Source organism: Salvelinus sp. IW2-2015, linkage group LG22, assembly GCF_002910315.2.
Source record: "Salvelinus sp. IW2-2015 linkage group LG22, ASM291031v2, whole genome shotgun sequence".
Taxonomy (NCBI): Eukaryota; Metazoa; Chordata; class Actinopteri; order Salmoniformes; family Salmonidae; genus Salvelinus; species Salvelinus sp. IW2-2015.
In genome coordinates this window covers 27,593,942-27,611,144 of record NC_036862.1, presented here as the reverse complement: position 1 = coordinate 27,611,144, position 17,203 = coordinate 27,593,942, and the positions used below count along the sequence as shown (strand labels likewise).

The window sequence follows — 17,203 nt, the reverse complement described above, 5'->3', positions numbered from 1 at the left end:
GCATTGACGGCGTGGCGTATAGGTTGTGGTTATGTAGCTTGTATAGATTGTGTTAGATGGCGTGGCGTATAGGTTGTGGCATTAGACGGCGTGGCGTATAGATGTGGGGTTAGATGGCGTGGTGTACATTTGTGGCGTTAATGGTGTGTGTGGGGGCCTCTGGCGTTATAGGTTTGTTCTGGGGGTGTGCATTAGAGGCGCGTGGCATTGTTTTGTTATACTGGGTTTGCGTCTACTTTTATTTTGTATCTCAGTTTTATATATTACAGTTTTTTATTAGTAGTTTCGCAGCGTATAGGATGAGCGGGGTAGTATGGATGTTTGCCAGTTTATTTTGTATTTTAATATTCTTTATGGACTATGGATGTATTAAATTGTGCTGGTTAGGATGCTTGGCGTATAGGTTTGTGCATTAACGCGTGGCGTTATAGGTAGTCGGTATGGCTATAGTTACTAGATTGTCGGGTTAGAGGCGTGGCCGTAGGTTGTGGCACATCTAGCACGGCACCACCCGTCAGGCGCCCTATCAAGGCATCGTGTGTAGCATCAATTTCAAATCTTATATATAAGCGCCTCCTTAAACCATCAGCTGATGTCACAAAGTTCTGTATAGAAACCCAGCCTAAAATCCCAAACAGCAAGCAATGCAGGTGTAGAAGCGRGTGGTGTATAGGTTGTGTGGTTAGATGGCGTGGTGTATAGGAACCTGCTGTCCTGTCACCCCATGAACCCCAGCCCGCCCACCCTGCATGTGACAGATGGCTTTGTCCCTGCTGACTGAGGTGTCTGAATACACTTTACATTTGGAAAGGCGAGTCGTGAATACAGTTGCAAGCCATGGAATGTCATTGTTTGCTTTTACTGGACAAACAACATCAGTCACAATGTGGGACACAAACAGGGCTTTGTTAGTGGACAGCAGGTTGCTGCGATTCGTCTGTTAGCTACTCTGTTTGGTCGGTTTTGAAGATCTGTGTGCAGTCACTTCATTCTGAAGGGTTTTCAGACAGTTACACCTATGGAGACACTTGCCAGGTCTGAGTAACACTGTTTTTATGACACAAGCCCAAAAGGTGAGTGATAGTATTGTAATGGGGAGGTATGAGAAATGCATGACGGTTTTGATTTGTATGTGCAATATGGTAGTTGTCTTTGTTCATCTGTCATTACTCATTGTGTATGTGTGTAGGAGGGGAACCTGCCATCTACACACAGTTCACAGTTTGGTAGGTCTGTCAGCAGTGTGTTGTTTTAGTATGGATGTGTGTGTATGTGGGGTGACTGGTTGTTGCTGTGTTAAGGTTGCGATTGCTGATTTAAGTTATTTATTTATTTTAATTTTTTTAGGTAGAAAGAGGGTTGTAAGGACAATGTTGATGTGTTTGCAGTTGAAGCTGCTTAAAACACAGGCAGCTGATCCTCAGTTGTCCCTCATCATTCTTAGGCACGTCTGGGGTTACCATGGTTACTTACTTTTATTGAGGTTACACAGATATACACTACCGGTCAAAAGATTTAGAACACCTACTCATTCAAGGGTTTTTCTTTATTTTTACTATTTTCTACATTATAGAATAATAGTGAAGACTTCAAAACTATGAAATAACACATATGGAATCATGTAGTAACCAAAAAAAGTGTTTTATATAGCCACCCTTTGCCTTGATGACAGCTTTGCACACTCTATGCATTCTTTCAACCAGCTTCACCTGGAATACTTTTCCAACAGTCTTGAAGGAGTTCCCACATATGCTGAGCACTTCTTGGCTGCTTTTCCTTCACTCTGCGGTCCAACTCATCCCAAACCATCTCAATTTGGTTGAGGTTGGGGGATTGTGGAAGATCGGTCATCTGATGCAACACTCGATCACTCTCCTTCTTGGTAAAATAGCCCTTACACAGCCTGGAGGTGTGTTGGGTTATTGTCCTGAAAAACAAATGATAGTCCCGCTAAGCCCAAACCAGATGGGATGGCGTATAGCTGCAGAATGCTGTGGGAGCCATGCTGGTTAAGTGTGCCTTGAATTCTAAATAAATCAGTGTCACCAGCAAAGCACCCCCACACCATAACACCTCCTCCTCCATGCTTTACGGTGGGAAATACACATACGGAGATCATCCGTTCACCCACTCCGCGTCTCACAAACACACGGCGGTTGGAACCAAAAATCTCAGATTTGGACCAAAGGACAAATTCCCACCGGTCTAATGTCCATTGCTCATGTTTCTTAGCCCAAGCAAGTCTCTTCTTATTGTTGTCCTTTAGTAGTGGATTCTTTGCAGCAATTTGACCATGAAGGCCTGATTTCATGCAGTCTGCTCTGAACAGTTGATGTTGAGATGTGTCTGTTATTTGAACTCTGAAGTGTAGTATCTGTGATCTACATCTGTTTATATTAGTTACTATGCTGTTACTAAGCAGTAATGTATTACGGCAATGGTATGTTACTACACCTAATAGGAAATGCACATGCGCACTATTGGGCCGGGGGCTGTTGAGCACGAGAGGTTTTGACTAAACGAAACTAACTGTACTCCCGTCTCCTGCCTGGTCATTTCTCCACAACACAAATATTACATGAAGCATTTATTTTGGCTGCAATTTCTGAGGCTGGTAACTCTAATGAACTTATCCTCTGCAGCAGAGGTAACTCTGGATCTTCCATTCGTGTGGCGGTCCTCATGAGAGCCAGTTTCATCATAGCCGTTGATGGTTTTGCGACTGCATTTGAAGAAACTTTCAGTTCTTTAAATGTTCGATATTGACTGACCTCCATGTCTTAAAGTAATGATGGAATGTCGTTTCTCTTTGCTTATTTGAGCTGTTGTTCTTGCGATAATATGGACTTGGTCTTTTACCAAGTAGGGCTATCTTCTGTATACCCCCCCCCACCTTGTCACAACACAACTGATTGGCTCAAACGCATTAAAAAGGAAAAAAATTCCACAAATTAACTTTTAACAGGGCACACATGTTAATTGAAATGCATTCCAGGTGACTACCTCATGAAGCTGGTTGAGAGAATGCCAAGAGTGTGCAAAGCTGTCATCAAGGCAAAGGGTGGCTATTTGAAGAATCTCAAATAGAAAATATTTTTATTTGTTTAACACTTTTTTTGGTTACTACTGTACATGATTCCATATGTGTTATGTCATAGTTTTGATGTCTTCTATTATTCTACAATGTAGAAAATAGTAAAAATAAAGGAACTCTTGAAAGAGTAGGTGTTTGAAAATTTTTGATCGGTAGTGTATCCTCTTTCATAACTATCTTATTCAATTTTCAAAATGCATTCCTGTTGGTCGTGGTCCTATTATCTGTTCAGATCATGAAGGACAGGACATGATCAGGCAAACTAGTGGAGTCCGGTGGTATGTGTCTGGCTTGGCCTGGCCTGAGTTGAGTTGCCAGTCATGTGGGTGGTGTGACCAACAGACAGAGCCAGGTTTGGATCACTAAAGCTACTGACTACCATCACATGAGGTACAGATGGTCTACTGAACTACATCTGAATCTGTTTCTATTGTGTCCAGCAATTAAGCTCCCTGCCTTTCAAAATAACTGATACAATAAGTAAGGGATAAACGCCGACTTTGTGTACATTACCTTGGGAAAAATGGACGACACAGCGGAGTTTAATTTGCAGAGTTAATTTTTCCAAGGTAATGTACAGAATGGAGGCGTTTATCCCACTTATACCACAGTTGCCAAAGAAAACAATACTAACCACACATTTATCTGTAAATACTTTGTCATCTTTTTGTTGCCAGAGACGTGATCGAGTCGGTCGTTCAATTAGTTCGATATTTATGGACGTGACTCAGTTGTTTGTTGTTTATGTTCCGTTGCCATGTTCGCTGGCAATGTTCTTACCCCTTGCTTGCTAGCTAGCCTGCTATCTATGGCTAACACAGTCACGACCAGCAAAGTAGCTGTTTTCTATTGACATTAATTTAGATACATACATAACAATGATTATTTTCGTTATCAGATGCTCCAAAAAAAAATCTCGAATTGTGTATCCAATTTCAGTGTATGTAGTTGTTGGTTTAGCATTATGTAACTTTGTAGCAAGTATGGTCTGCATGTGTAGGCACATACTGTATCATGATTACAAGGTGTCCTGATATCTTTTCCAACTGTCCCGTTATATGGTTTTAATGTCCATTCTAGAATGCCCTTCTAGCCAATCAGAAACAAGTATTCAACAAAGCTGTGGTGTAAGCCATAATACAGTGCCTTCAGAAAGTATTCACACTCAGAAATCCCTCCAGCCAATAATGTCTATTTTCACAGCATTCAGCTCATGCTCTGGTCCAAATCAGCTCTACTACCTCTTAATAACCTCTTAAGTGTAGGGGGCAGTATTTTTGTTTTTGGCTAAAAAAACGTACCCATTTGAAACTGCCTATTTCTCAGCCCCCGACACTAGAATATGCATATAATTGTCAGATTAGGATAGAAAACACTCTAAAGTTTCCAAAATGGTCAAAATTGATATTGCAAGCGAAAACCTGAGGAGAAATCCAATCAGGAAGTGCCACTTTCTTTGAAACCTCTCTGTTCTTATGCATCCCTATTACCCATTTAAAGGGATATCAACCAGATTCCTTTTTCTATGGCTTCCCTAAGGTGTCAACAGCCTTTAGACATKGTTTCAGGCTTTTATTTTGAAAAATGAGCGAGAACCATCACATTGCGTAAGTGGATAGGTGGGGGCTCTCAGAGTGAGTTGTGCGCAACAGAGAAAGGCAGCCATTGTTACCCCCGGTCCTAGTGAAAAACCAACACTCCTGGTTGATGTATTATCGAATAGATATTTGAAAAACAACCTGAGTATTGATTATAAAAAAACTTTGACATGTTTCTGTGGACATTATGGATATTATCTGGAATTTTTGTCTGCGTTGTCGTGAACGCTTTTTCCTGTGGATTTCTCAGCATAACACGCGAAACGAACGGAGGTATTTGGATATAAAAATATCTTTATGGAACAAAAGGAGCATTTGTTGTCTAACTGGGAGTCTCGTGAGTGAAAACATCCGAAGATCATCAAAGGTAAATGATTAATTTGATTGCTTTTCTGATTTTCGTGACCAAGTTACCTGATGCTAAGTGTACTTAATGTTTTGTCGAGCGATCGATAAACTTACACAAACGCTTGTATTGCTTTCGCTGTAAAGCATAATTTCAAAATCTGAGACAGGTGGATTAACAAATGGCTAAGCTGTGTTTTGCAATATTGTACTTGTGATTTCATGAATATGAATATTTTCTAGTAATATTTCTTGACTGTGGCGCTATGCTATTCAGCGTTGCTGATGACAATTATCCCTGATCCGGGATGGGTAACAAGTAGAGGTCTTAACTCAGCTGTGTGAAGCATGCAACTACCACCCATGTTCGCAGTCAAAAAACAAATCACCTACTTAGGCATTACCATATCCCCCTCTATTCACACTACTTGCAGGAAGAACTACTTAGAAACCTTTCAAAAGATCAAAAAAATACAAAAAAAGATGGTCCGCTATGACCACTTATTTGCATATGCTAGAATCTCAATTATTTAAGTGAATGTCCTCCCTCGTATTAATTTTATGAGTTCTATGTTACCACTGCCTCTTCCTCTAGACTATTGGTCTAAACTTGACTCTGTCATAAAGAAGATAATTTGAGGGAGCAAATGTCAATAGTTTCACCAATGAGATTACAATATTAATTATTTTCTGGATTGACTACGAAAGATGTGCATCATTGTTTGGATCCATTATAGCATACTCAGTAAATGTGTGGAAAGCTACACAGAAACATATGAGATCTAATCTTAAATGGCATTCAAACTCTCCAATATTGCGTAATAATGAATTCTTAGCGTGTAAGAAACCACTTGTATAATATTCTTGGTCTAAGAAGGATATTTATACTTTCAAAGACCTATTTAATGTGAATGGACTCCTCCGTTTCCAGGAAATCCGTCAGTGTTTTAATGTCCCAAGTTCATAATCTTTTCTTTACCTTCAACTCCGCCTATCCATGTGAGCCTACGGGTTCCAGTGTGTAGACAGTGTGTAAAAATATATTTGGATCATCTAGAAACCCCAATCGCCAATTAATTTTAACATTTTCCATAGGTTCTAACACCTCAAAGACATGGAAATGCCCGGGAGTGGTTGAATTCTGGGGGAAAGTCGAGGATGTAAAATCTGTACTTATAGATAAAATAATGCCATTAGATCCAATAGTGATGTTGCTTTGTGATGACTCTGATTTGCACTTGTCAGAGTGCCGGCGGAGAATGTGGTTGGCAGGAACCACAATTGCTAAGAAAATGATTGTACAAAGGTGTATTCCACCTCATGAGTTACCATTGCAACAATGGCTACTCACATTTAAGGAAATTGTACTTATGGCGCTCTCCACTGCCAGGATCCACAGGGCTAAGGTGTTCACTCTGGACACATGGAAAAAAGAAGCAGCGGACATTTCTCAACTCTTAACCAATGGGCCTTTACATCCGTGAATCTGTATCAATAATTTGTCACTATTTCTGAGGTTATATGAATAGATTTACTATGTAATATGAATAAATTGGTTTTTATCTCATGATTTATTTTATATGCTATCAGATTGCCGGTGGGGGGATCTTTAAAAACCTCTGTAAATGTATTGTATAAATCCTACAAATTTAAATAATAAGTTGATGTAAAAAAAATATGTAATAATTCACATTTACTTTTTTCATCTCATGATGTGTTAAAGTGGGATTCAAATGGATTTAATTGTTGACAAAATGACAATCTACACAAAATACTCTGTACTGTGAAAGTGGAATAAAAAATTCTAACATTTTGAAAAAATGTATATAAAAAATAAACCACCTTTGACAGCTGTGAATCTTTCTGGGTAAGTCTAAGAACTTTGCACACCTGTATAGTACAATATTTTTTTATTCTTCAAGCACTGTCAGGTTGATTGTTGATCATCACTAGACAGACATTTTCAAATCTTGCCATAGATTTTGAAACCGATTTTTAAGTTGTAACTAACTATGCCACTAATGAAAATTCTATGTTGTCTTGGTAAGCAACTCCAAGCTGTCATTGAATACCCATACTAACATACTGTATACTACATATTTAATGAGTATGTACTACATACTGTAAACGAACGGTATCATTTCAGTTGAACGTACTAGCGCTTTGCCTGTCTAACGGAAGTTGATGCTGTTGCTATGCAACCTCTTGCTAGCTTGTTAGCATAACAAATGACTAGCAATATATTTTACGATTTCAGGTGTGTTTATAAATTCAATCTGGAGTGCCAAAATGCACTCCGAGTGTGCTCTGGGCATTCGTAAATCCAGAGGGTTGTCAGATTGTCCATTTGTAAATTCATAGAGTTTTGCTCTCGGAGCAAAACAGAGCAGAGCACATACTGGACGCTCTGGGGTGCGTTCGTAKATTTCAGAGCGCTCTTGTCAGAGTGTGCCAGACGGCAGATAAACTGATTAATTTACGAACGCTCAACAACACCCGTTGGGCTCCCGAGTGGCGCAGCGGTCTAAGGCACTGCATCTCAGTGCTAGAGGTGTCACTACAGACCCTGGTTCGATCCCGGGCTGTATCACAACCGGCTGTGATTGGGAGTCCCATAGGGCAGCACACAATTGCACCGGGATAGGGGAGGGTTTGGCCGGGATAGGCCATCATTGTAAAATAAGAATTTGTTCTTAACTGACTTGCCTACTTAAATAAAAGTTCAATAATAAATAAATATGGCCTGTGTCAGTAAACATTGGCAAAAAAGGGTAATTAAATTGTTGCCAGCAGCACAGTTAGTCACCAACGCTCTGGATGACACAAACAGCCTAACCAGCTCTGTAAGGGTGAGTAAAATGGTCAGTTGAGGTGTTCTATCATTTGTATCTGGAAGTAGCTAGCAAGCTAGCCAACATTAGCCAGTTAGCTTGGGTGCTTGACTACCGTTATAAGGTCAGAATGCACGGCAGTCAAGCATTTTTGAATGGAGTCTGTTTCTGACCGTTTGAGCAGACACWTGCACATTTGTGGCCTGCTGGAGGTCATTTTGCAGGGCTCTGACAGTGCACCTCCTTGCACAAAGGCGGAGGTAGCGGTCCTGCTGCTGGGTTGTTGCCCTCCTACGGCCTCCTCCACGTCTCCTGATGTACTGGCCTGTCTCCTGGTAGCGCCTCCATGCTCTGGACACTACGCTGACAGACACAGCAAACCTTTTTGCCACAGCTCGCATTGATGTGCCATCCTGGATGAACTGCATTACCTGAGCCACTTGTGTGGGTTGTAGACTCCGTCTCATGCTACCACTAGAGTGAGAGCACCGCCAGCATTCAAAAGTGACCAAAACATCAGCCAGGAAACATAGGAACTGAGAAGTTGTCTGTGGTCACCACCTGCAGAATCACTCCTTTTTTGGGGGTGTCTTGCTAATTGCCTATAATTTCCACCTTTTGTCTATTCCATTTGCACAACAGCATGTGAAATTTATTGTCAATCAGTGTTGCTTCCTAAGTGGACAGTTTGATTTCACAGAAGTGTGATTGACTTGGAGTTACATTGTGTTGTTTAAGTGTTCCCTTTATTTTTTTGAGCAGTGTATATAGTACCAGTCAAATGTTTGGACACACCTACTCATTCAAGGGTTTTTCTTTATTCATACTATTTTCTACATTGTAGAATAATAGTGAAGACATCCAAACTATGAAATAACACATGACATCATGTAGTAACCKAAAAAGTGTTAAACAATTCAAAATATATTTTTGATTCTTCAAAGTAGCCACCCTTTGCCTTGATGACAGCTTTGCACACTCTTGGCATTCTCTCAACCAGCTTCATGAGGTAGTCACCTGGAATGCATTTCAATTAACATGTGTGCCTTGTTCAAGGTTAATTTGTGGAATTTCTTTCCTTAATGCGTTTGAGCCAATCAGTTGTGCTATGACAAGGTAGGGGTGCTATACAGAAGATAGCCCTATTTGGTAAACGACCAAGTCCATATTACGGTATGAACAGCTCAAATAAGCAAAGAGAAACGACAGTCCGTCACTACTTTAAGACATGAAGGTCAGTCAATCAGCAAAATTTCAAGAACTTTGAAAGTCTCTTCGCTTTGAAAGCTTTGAAACTTTGAAAGTGCAGTCGCACAACTCATCAAGCGCTATGATGAAACTGGCTCTCATGAGGACCAACTTAGGAAAGGAAGACACAGAGTTACCTCTGCTTCAGAGGATAAGTTTATTAGACTTACCAACTTCAGAAATTGCAGCCCAAATAATTACTTTACAAGGTTCAAGTAACAGACACATCTCAACATCAACTGTTCAGAGCAGACTGCGTGAATCGGACCTTCATGGTCGAATTGCTGCAAAGAAACCAGTACTTAAGGACACCAATAAGAAGAAGATACTTACTTGGGCCAAAATTTGAGATTTTTGGTTCCAACCGCCGTGTTTTTGTAAAACGCAAAGTAGGTGAATGGATAATCTCCGCATGCGTGAGTCCCACCGTGAAGAATGGAGGAGGAGGTGTGGTGGTGCTTTGCTGGGGACACTGTCTGTGACTTATTTAGAATTCAAGGCACACTTAACCAGCATTTTTACCACAGCATTCTGCAGCYATACGCAATCAAATCTGGTTTGCGCTTAGTGGGACTATCATTTGTTTTTCAACAGGACAATGACCAAAAACACATCTCCAGGCTGTGTAAGGGTTATTTGACCATGGAGAGTGATGGAGTGCTCCATCAGATGACCTGGCCTCCACGATCACCCGACCTCAACCGAATTGAGATGGTTTGGGATGAGTTGGACCGCAGAGTGAAGGAAAAGCAGCCAACAAGTTCTCAGCATATGTGGGAACTCCTTCAAGACTGTTGGAAAAGCATTCCTGCTGAAGCTGATTGAGAGAATACTTTGAAGAATCTCAAATATAAAATATATTTTGATTTGTTTAACACTTTTGGTTACTACATGATTCCACATGTGTTATTTCATAGTTTTGATGTCTTCACTATTATTCTGTAGAAAGTAGTAAAAATACCTTGAATGAGTAGGTGTGTCCAAACTTTTGACTTGTACTGTGTGTGTGTATATTATATATGTATATATATATTTTATATTTTCCTTTTATTTTCCACAAACCCTCCCATCCCTCCCTTAGTTGGAGTAAACTAATTGACAGTCACACCAGCCTTCGCTTTGGCTCCCCCTCCTGTCCAGCTCAGGCGTTCGGTGTCGCCGGCCTTCTAGCTGCTGCCGAACATACTGCTGGCAAACGCTCTTCACTCTTCAACCCCGGACTTATCTCTTCATCATTACACACACCTGGTTCCAATCCCCACTCTATCACTGTATATATACTCCTTCTGCCATTTGTCCGTGTCGGTCATTGTAAATGTTACTTGTTTTCCTAAGAGGAATCTCTCCTACTATTTCCAAAGGACTTTATTATTTAGCGCTTTGGGTTCGCCAATTGGATGTACATTTTTTGGTCCTTAAATTAAACTTGTATACTTTTTTATTTATTACAATTTTCTTTAAAATATCAGAGTAAGAACTCGACTGACACTATGAAAGCTTAAACCAAGTTTATTCACCCCAAAGGATCGAACAGCTGAACAGACAATGACATGGTTCCACCAGTGGTGGTATATATACCCCAATTTGGGGTGGATCTCCTCCTTCTCTCTAAACACTACATCTTTGTTGCTAGGCAGGAAATTAAGTGACGCAGGCGATAAACTGTTCCTTCTCCCTTAACGTGACCTGACTTCGGCCCCCTTCCTCACTAATCCACAGCTATCCACCCTTATCACTGCCTGCCAAGATATGATTGTCTTTCCTTCACTCAGTACATTCCAAGCTTAATTGCCTCTACCATATACATTCCTCCTACAGATAACCATTAACTTCTGGTGTAGACCCTAGACTATGGCACCCCTCATGTCTCTAGTATAACTGATGATTAACAATATTTAAAGTTTAGAAATCCAAACCCATCAGCTGCAATTAGTTGGTTGTAATTTTGGATAGATCAGACATTTCCATGTAATTTTTTTTCACTGTATGTGTGACATAACTCAACCAGTTGTATTTATGATATTATTTACAAAGATTATACCGTTTGAAAAAATGTGCCTAATTTCTATGGCTTGTTTAAAAATTTTGGGAGAGGATTTCATTTTCAAATAACCAAAAGTGAAAGGTGGTAATCTGAATAAAGGGAAAAGGCCATTCTTGAACACGGGGTGAACCCTTCTTTCTAATCTGCTAGAGAACCAGTTCAGATTTAAGAATAACTCTTGTATTACTGAAGCRTTTAGTGAGAGGTCTAATGCTTTAATATTTAATCATTTCTGCCCCCGAATTCGTATTCATTATATAAATAGGCCCGTTTAATTTTGTCTGGTTTGCCATTCCAAATAAAATTTCATATTTGTTGCTTATATAATTGAAAAAACAAGTCGTTAGGTGTAGGCAGGGCCATAAGCAAATGGGTAAACTGGGATATGACAAAAAAGTTAATCAGGGTGATTTTTCCACAAATAGACAGGTATTTTCCTTTCCATGGAAGCAAGATCTTATCTATTTTTGCTAACTTTCCATTAAAATGTATTGTAGTGAGATCATTTCCTTCTTTCAGGATATGAATACTGAGTATGTCCACTTCACCATCAGACCATTTTATTGGTCAACTACATGGTAATGTAAAAGTTCTCTTTTTTTGTGATCCAATACATTATCATAATTTAGTTGTAATTCAGAGAGGTTAGAAAAGTTCTATAGATCATCTATGAGGCTATGGAGGAATCCAAATTGTGGATTTAAAAAAATAACATGTATGTTTTTAAGCCCTGGATTTACAGCCCCTTGATATTATTGTTGGATCTGATTTTAATAGCTACATTTCGATGACCATATTAGATACAGTATGCCAATAGTGGAAAACCTCATTTTACTCCTCTTGACAGTTTAATACTTTGAGAAGTAGCCATTATTTACTAGTTTACACTTACAGTAGGATTACTATACATAACTTTAACCCATTGTAGAAGATATTCTTCAAAATGGAAATATTCCAGGCATTTATATCTAAATTCAACTCTTACTTTATCAAAAACCTTTTCAAAGTCAGCTATGAATACCAGGCCTGGTTTCAATGATTTTTCATAGTGTTCTATTGTTTCCAGTAGTTGTCTTATACAGTATTATCTTCAATGTATCATCCATGTAAAAAACCTGTCTGATTAGGATGAATAATATCCAACAATACCTTTTTAATTCTATGACTCCATCATTTGTAACAAGTTTCAGTAAATTCTTTTTAGTAGCATTTCTATGTTGAAGATTCTAAAATAACTGGGTGCATTTTCCGCCGTATTCCATCCAGTTGGATTTYTTTTTATAATATATTACACTTGATCTTTCTTGTTCCTCCAGCTTTTTTTGTTTTTCCTCTAACTTATTCTGTGCCTCTATAGTCCAGTTTTTATTGCTATACACTACCGTTCAAAAGTTTTGGGTCACTTAGAAATGTCCCTGTTTTTGAAAGGAAAAGCTACAAATTTTGTCCATTAAAATAACATCAAATTGATCAGAAATACAGTTTAGAAATTGTTAATGTTGTAAATGACTATTGTAGCTGGAAACGGCAGATGTTTTGTGGAATATCTACATAGACATCAGCATTTGTGGTTTAAGTTACAGGCTCAAAATGGCCAGAAACAAAGAATGTCAGTCTATGCTTGTTCTGGGAAATGAAGGCTATTCCATGTGAGAAATTGCCAAGAAACTGAAGATCTCGTACAATGATGTGTACTACTCCCTTTACAGAACAGCGCAAACTGGCTCTAACCAGAATACAAAGAGGAGTGGGAGGCCCCGGTGCACAACTGAGCAAGAGAACAAGTACATTAGAGTGTCTAGTTTGAGAAACAGATGCCTCACAAGTCCTCAACTGGCAGCTTTATTAAATAGTATCCACAAAACAACAGTCTCAACGTCAACAGTGAAGAGGCGACTCCGGGATGCTGGCCTTCTAGGCAGAGTTGCAAAGAAAAAGCCATATCTCAGACTGGCCAACAAAAAGAAAAATTTAAGATGGGCAAAAGAACACAGACACTGGACAGAGGAAGATTGGGAAAAAAGTGTTATGGACAGACAAATCTAAGTTTGAGGTGTTCGGATCACAAAGAAGGACATTCGTGAGACGCAGAAAAAATGAAAAGATGCTGGAGGAGTGCTTGACGGCATCTGTCAAGCATGGTGGAGGCAATGTGATGGTCTGGGGGTGCTTTGGTGGTGGTAAAGTGGGAGATTTGTGCAGGGTAAAAGGGATCTTGAAGAAGGAAGGCTGTCACTCCCTTTTGCAACTCCATGCCATACTCTGTGGACGGTGCTTAATTGGAGCCAATTTCCTCCTACAACAGGACAATGACCCAAAGCACAGCTCCAAACTATGCAAGAACTGTTTAGGGAAGAAGCAGTCAGCTGTATTCTGTCTATAATGGAGTGGCCAGCACAGTCACCGGATCTCAACCCGATTGAGCTGTTGTGGGAGCAGCTTGACCGTATGGTATGTTAGAAGTGCCCATCAAGCCAATCCAACATGTGGGAGGTGCTTCAGAAAGCATGGGGTGAAATCTCTTCAGATTACCTCAACAAATTGACAACTAGAATGCCAAAGGTCTGCAAGGCTGTAATTGCTGCAAATGGAGGATTCTTTGACGAAAGCAAAGTTTGAAGGACACAGTTATTAAAAATCATTATTTATAACCTTTTCAACATCTTGACTATATTTCCTATTCATTTTGCAACTAATTTCATGTATGTTTTCATGGACATTTCTAAGTGACCCCAAACTTTTGAACTGTATTGTATACAGTATCTGTACTGGTAGTCCCTCTATTTTCTTTGTTAATATGAACTCTTTCGACCTAAATTGCTTTCGTTTTAAGGATTAGTAGTGAAGTGTATGGCCTCTAAAGGCACGTTTAAATGTGTCCCATACAWTAAGGGGCTCTCCTTTACCTACTGTATGTTATGTTGAAAAAAGTAAGTTATACATTATTTTGTCCTGGTTAAAAACAAGTTGTCATCCAATAGGCTTTGATTACATTTCCAATATAATCGCCCACGTGGAAATTCTGTAAGAATAATGTATATGCCCATTTTTCGATGGTCTGATCGCGTTCTGTCCCCTATCAACACTTTTTAAACTTTTGGTGCCAGAGAGAATGACATAAGAAAGTAGTCAAGACGACTAGCTTGATTGAGCCTCCTCCATGTACATCTCACTTTGTCCGGATATTTAAGCCTCCATATATCCACTAGTTCCAATATATCCATGATATTCGTGATTTCCTTAAGTGCATGAGGGTGATAGTTTGTCATGTGATTTCCTTTATGATCCATTGAGGTATTCAAAACAGTAATATAATCTCTGACCATAATAATAGTCTTGTATTGCTTGTAGACTTGATAAATTATGACATATATATATATATATTTTCAAAGATGCGTGGATCATCATTATTCATTATTTATTTAAAAGAATACATTTACCTTGCGGATCTGTTTGGACAATTTGCACATTCGGATCCAAATTATTGTTAATTTATATAATGTGGAAAAAGTCAAGGTGTCTGAATACTTGCACTGTAATTCGCCCCTCCCTCCAGTCCTCTTGCCACACAACTTTGTCAAATTTTTTTGAGTGAGTTTCCTGTAAACGATAGATATTATATTCCTTATCTTTTAGCCAGGTAAATACTGATCGTCTTTTGTTATTATCTGCTAAGCCATTGCAATTACAACTGGCTATACTTATTTCACCGTTTACCATAAATAAAAAAGTTTCAATTTTATTTATCATAATATATGTTAATAAACTTACCGTTAAAAAGTACCATGATGATTGACTGTCCATATAGCTGTACCATGATATTTGCACTGCTACTGAGTAAGCCTCCAATTGTTCTCCACTATACCACCCGCTAAAACCTCCCCCCATTGACGTCCCAGTGACTGGAAGAACAACCCTGGCCATCTGGATCCTAGGGCCTTTGAGAGATTGGGACCCATCCTTTAAAAAGAGCACACAGTGCCACCTAAAGAACAGAAGCAGAATAACAGCCAAAAGCATTTCCAACACCCTCACCTCGATTGTATTGTATACTGTTATTTAATATATATACACATTTATTTCCACAATTAACTAATAATATGCGTAATAATGTAGGTGCTTCATAACCAGGACTGGAGTTACAAAAATATAGTTTTTTTGGCAATAAATTATTATTTTGTGAAAGAATTATTGTGATTCATCCTATACATCATTACCCCTTAGCAACAGATCTGATATACATACACACACTCTCCCCACCCTTCCCCACAAACAACCACAAGCACAGATGTTCAACAGTTTTTCCATCCCCGGGCCCAACTCAAGAGAAGACTTGATGTGCGAATGCATATACAGTTGTAGCTGTTTGAGAAGGCATGCAACATTTAGCAAGAATAGGAGATATTTGCTTTACCAATGTCAAGTCCTAGCTGATGGAGCTCAGATACACCCCTCTTCCCTGAAACACACACATGCTGGTCCCCCGTTGTGAACATTTTCCCAACCATCTCTGAGCAGTCAGACCTTTTGATTATTTTGTGCCACCAGGGCCACAATAATTTGCCCGCTCTCTGATTGTCCGAGTGTGACCCCCTGCCCATGGGTTACTTCAGCTAGTGTTGCCAGAACTGCCACTACCTAGGGGGGTCTCCACCGGAATCCCCACCGACTAGGTACAAGGTCTTCAAGGTTCTCATTAGCAGCTTTGAGAAAGTCCTTGTATATTATGCTTAACCACCCGGGGGCTTTGGCTTTGTTGGACCAACCCTGCCAGGCAGGCTCAGACTCTTGCTGGGGCAGTGCTGCTTTAGTGGGTCTCTGACCACATTTATCTTTCTGTCTTGGCTGCGTATAAGGCTACTTGCAGTAGGCCTATAAAATACATAAGGACTTCTTAGTGTGTGGGTTGCTCAGGTGGGTTTCTAGGGTTGGGGACCGTTCCATCATGATAGGACAATAAATAAATAAACTATATTTGTAATTTATTTTAAAATGTACATCCCATATCTGCACTAAATTTAAAACGCTCTCTGCACAACTCCTGCTCGCAGACACACATGGGCTCTGGCATTTGCAACCATTTTCCTTTTTCACTCACTTAATCTCACCACACTTTTCCAATCACAAAAACACACATCCCGTCTTCCATCACAACCACACTCCCCCCACATATACACCCGCACATACCCACATACTGTGCCTTCTACAGTATGTCCTCTGTTTGCTGTGTTTTTATCTCTACCATGTTGATTCCTAACTCATTTCGGGCTTTTGAGGACTTGTGTTCCAGTTCCTTATATTTGAATATGTATTATTTCAATAATTGTCCTTTAAGCTAATGCTGTGTTTTATCTATTTATAAATACTATAAATATAAATTTGAATACAAAATTATTTTACAATATTCCCTATCTTGAATGGTATAGTGTATGTGTAGTTTATTTCTTTATCAATTGTTTTATTTGATTGTTTTCCTGTTTTTTATCACAATTCCTACCATGGATAGTATTGGGTGTTCCATTATTCGTCTCCTCTATGGGAACTTTGTATTATTTAGAATAGCCATGGGGTAGTCTTGGTGTCTCAGAACAGTTGGTTATCAATGTAGTTTATCGACGACAAGAGCTACACGTTTCCATTTTAGTCTATTAATTTTGAAGAGTGGGTAGAGAACTTTGTGCCGTTCTGCAATTCTTCAATATATCCACATAAGTTTCTTACCTCATGATGCCATCTATTTTGTGAAGTGCACCAGTCTCTCCTGCAGCAAGCACCCCCACAACATGATGCTGCCAACCCCGCGCTTCACGGTTGGGATGGCGTTCTTCGGCTTGCAAGCCTCCCCCTTTTTCCTGCAAACATAACGATGGTCATTATGGCCAAACAGTTCTATTTTTGTTTCATCAGACTAGAGGACATTTCTCCAAAAAGTATGATCTTTGTCCCCATGTGCAGTTGCAAACCGTAGTCTGGCTTTTTTCTGGCGGTTTTGGACGCTCTTCCCTGCTGAGCGGCCTTTCAGGTTAATTCGATATAGGACTCT

At 39.6% G+C, this 17,203-nt stretch overlaps 1 protein-coding gene across 1 annotated transcript in view; it reads left to right on the top strand.

Moving 5' to 3' along the window:
• The window catches only part of LOC111982706 (protein Aster-B-like), a 95,845-nt gene that overhangs the window by 14,976 nt on the left and 63,666 nt on the right, over positions 1–17,203 (top strand). The window lies entirely within an intron of this gene.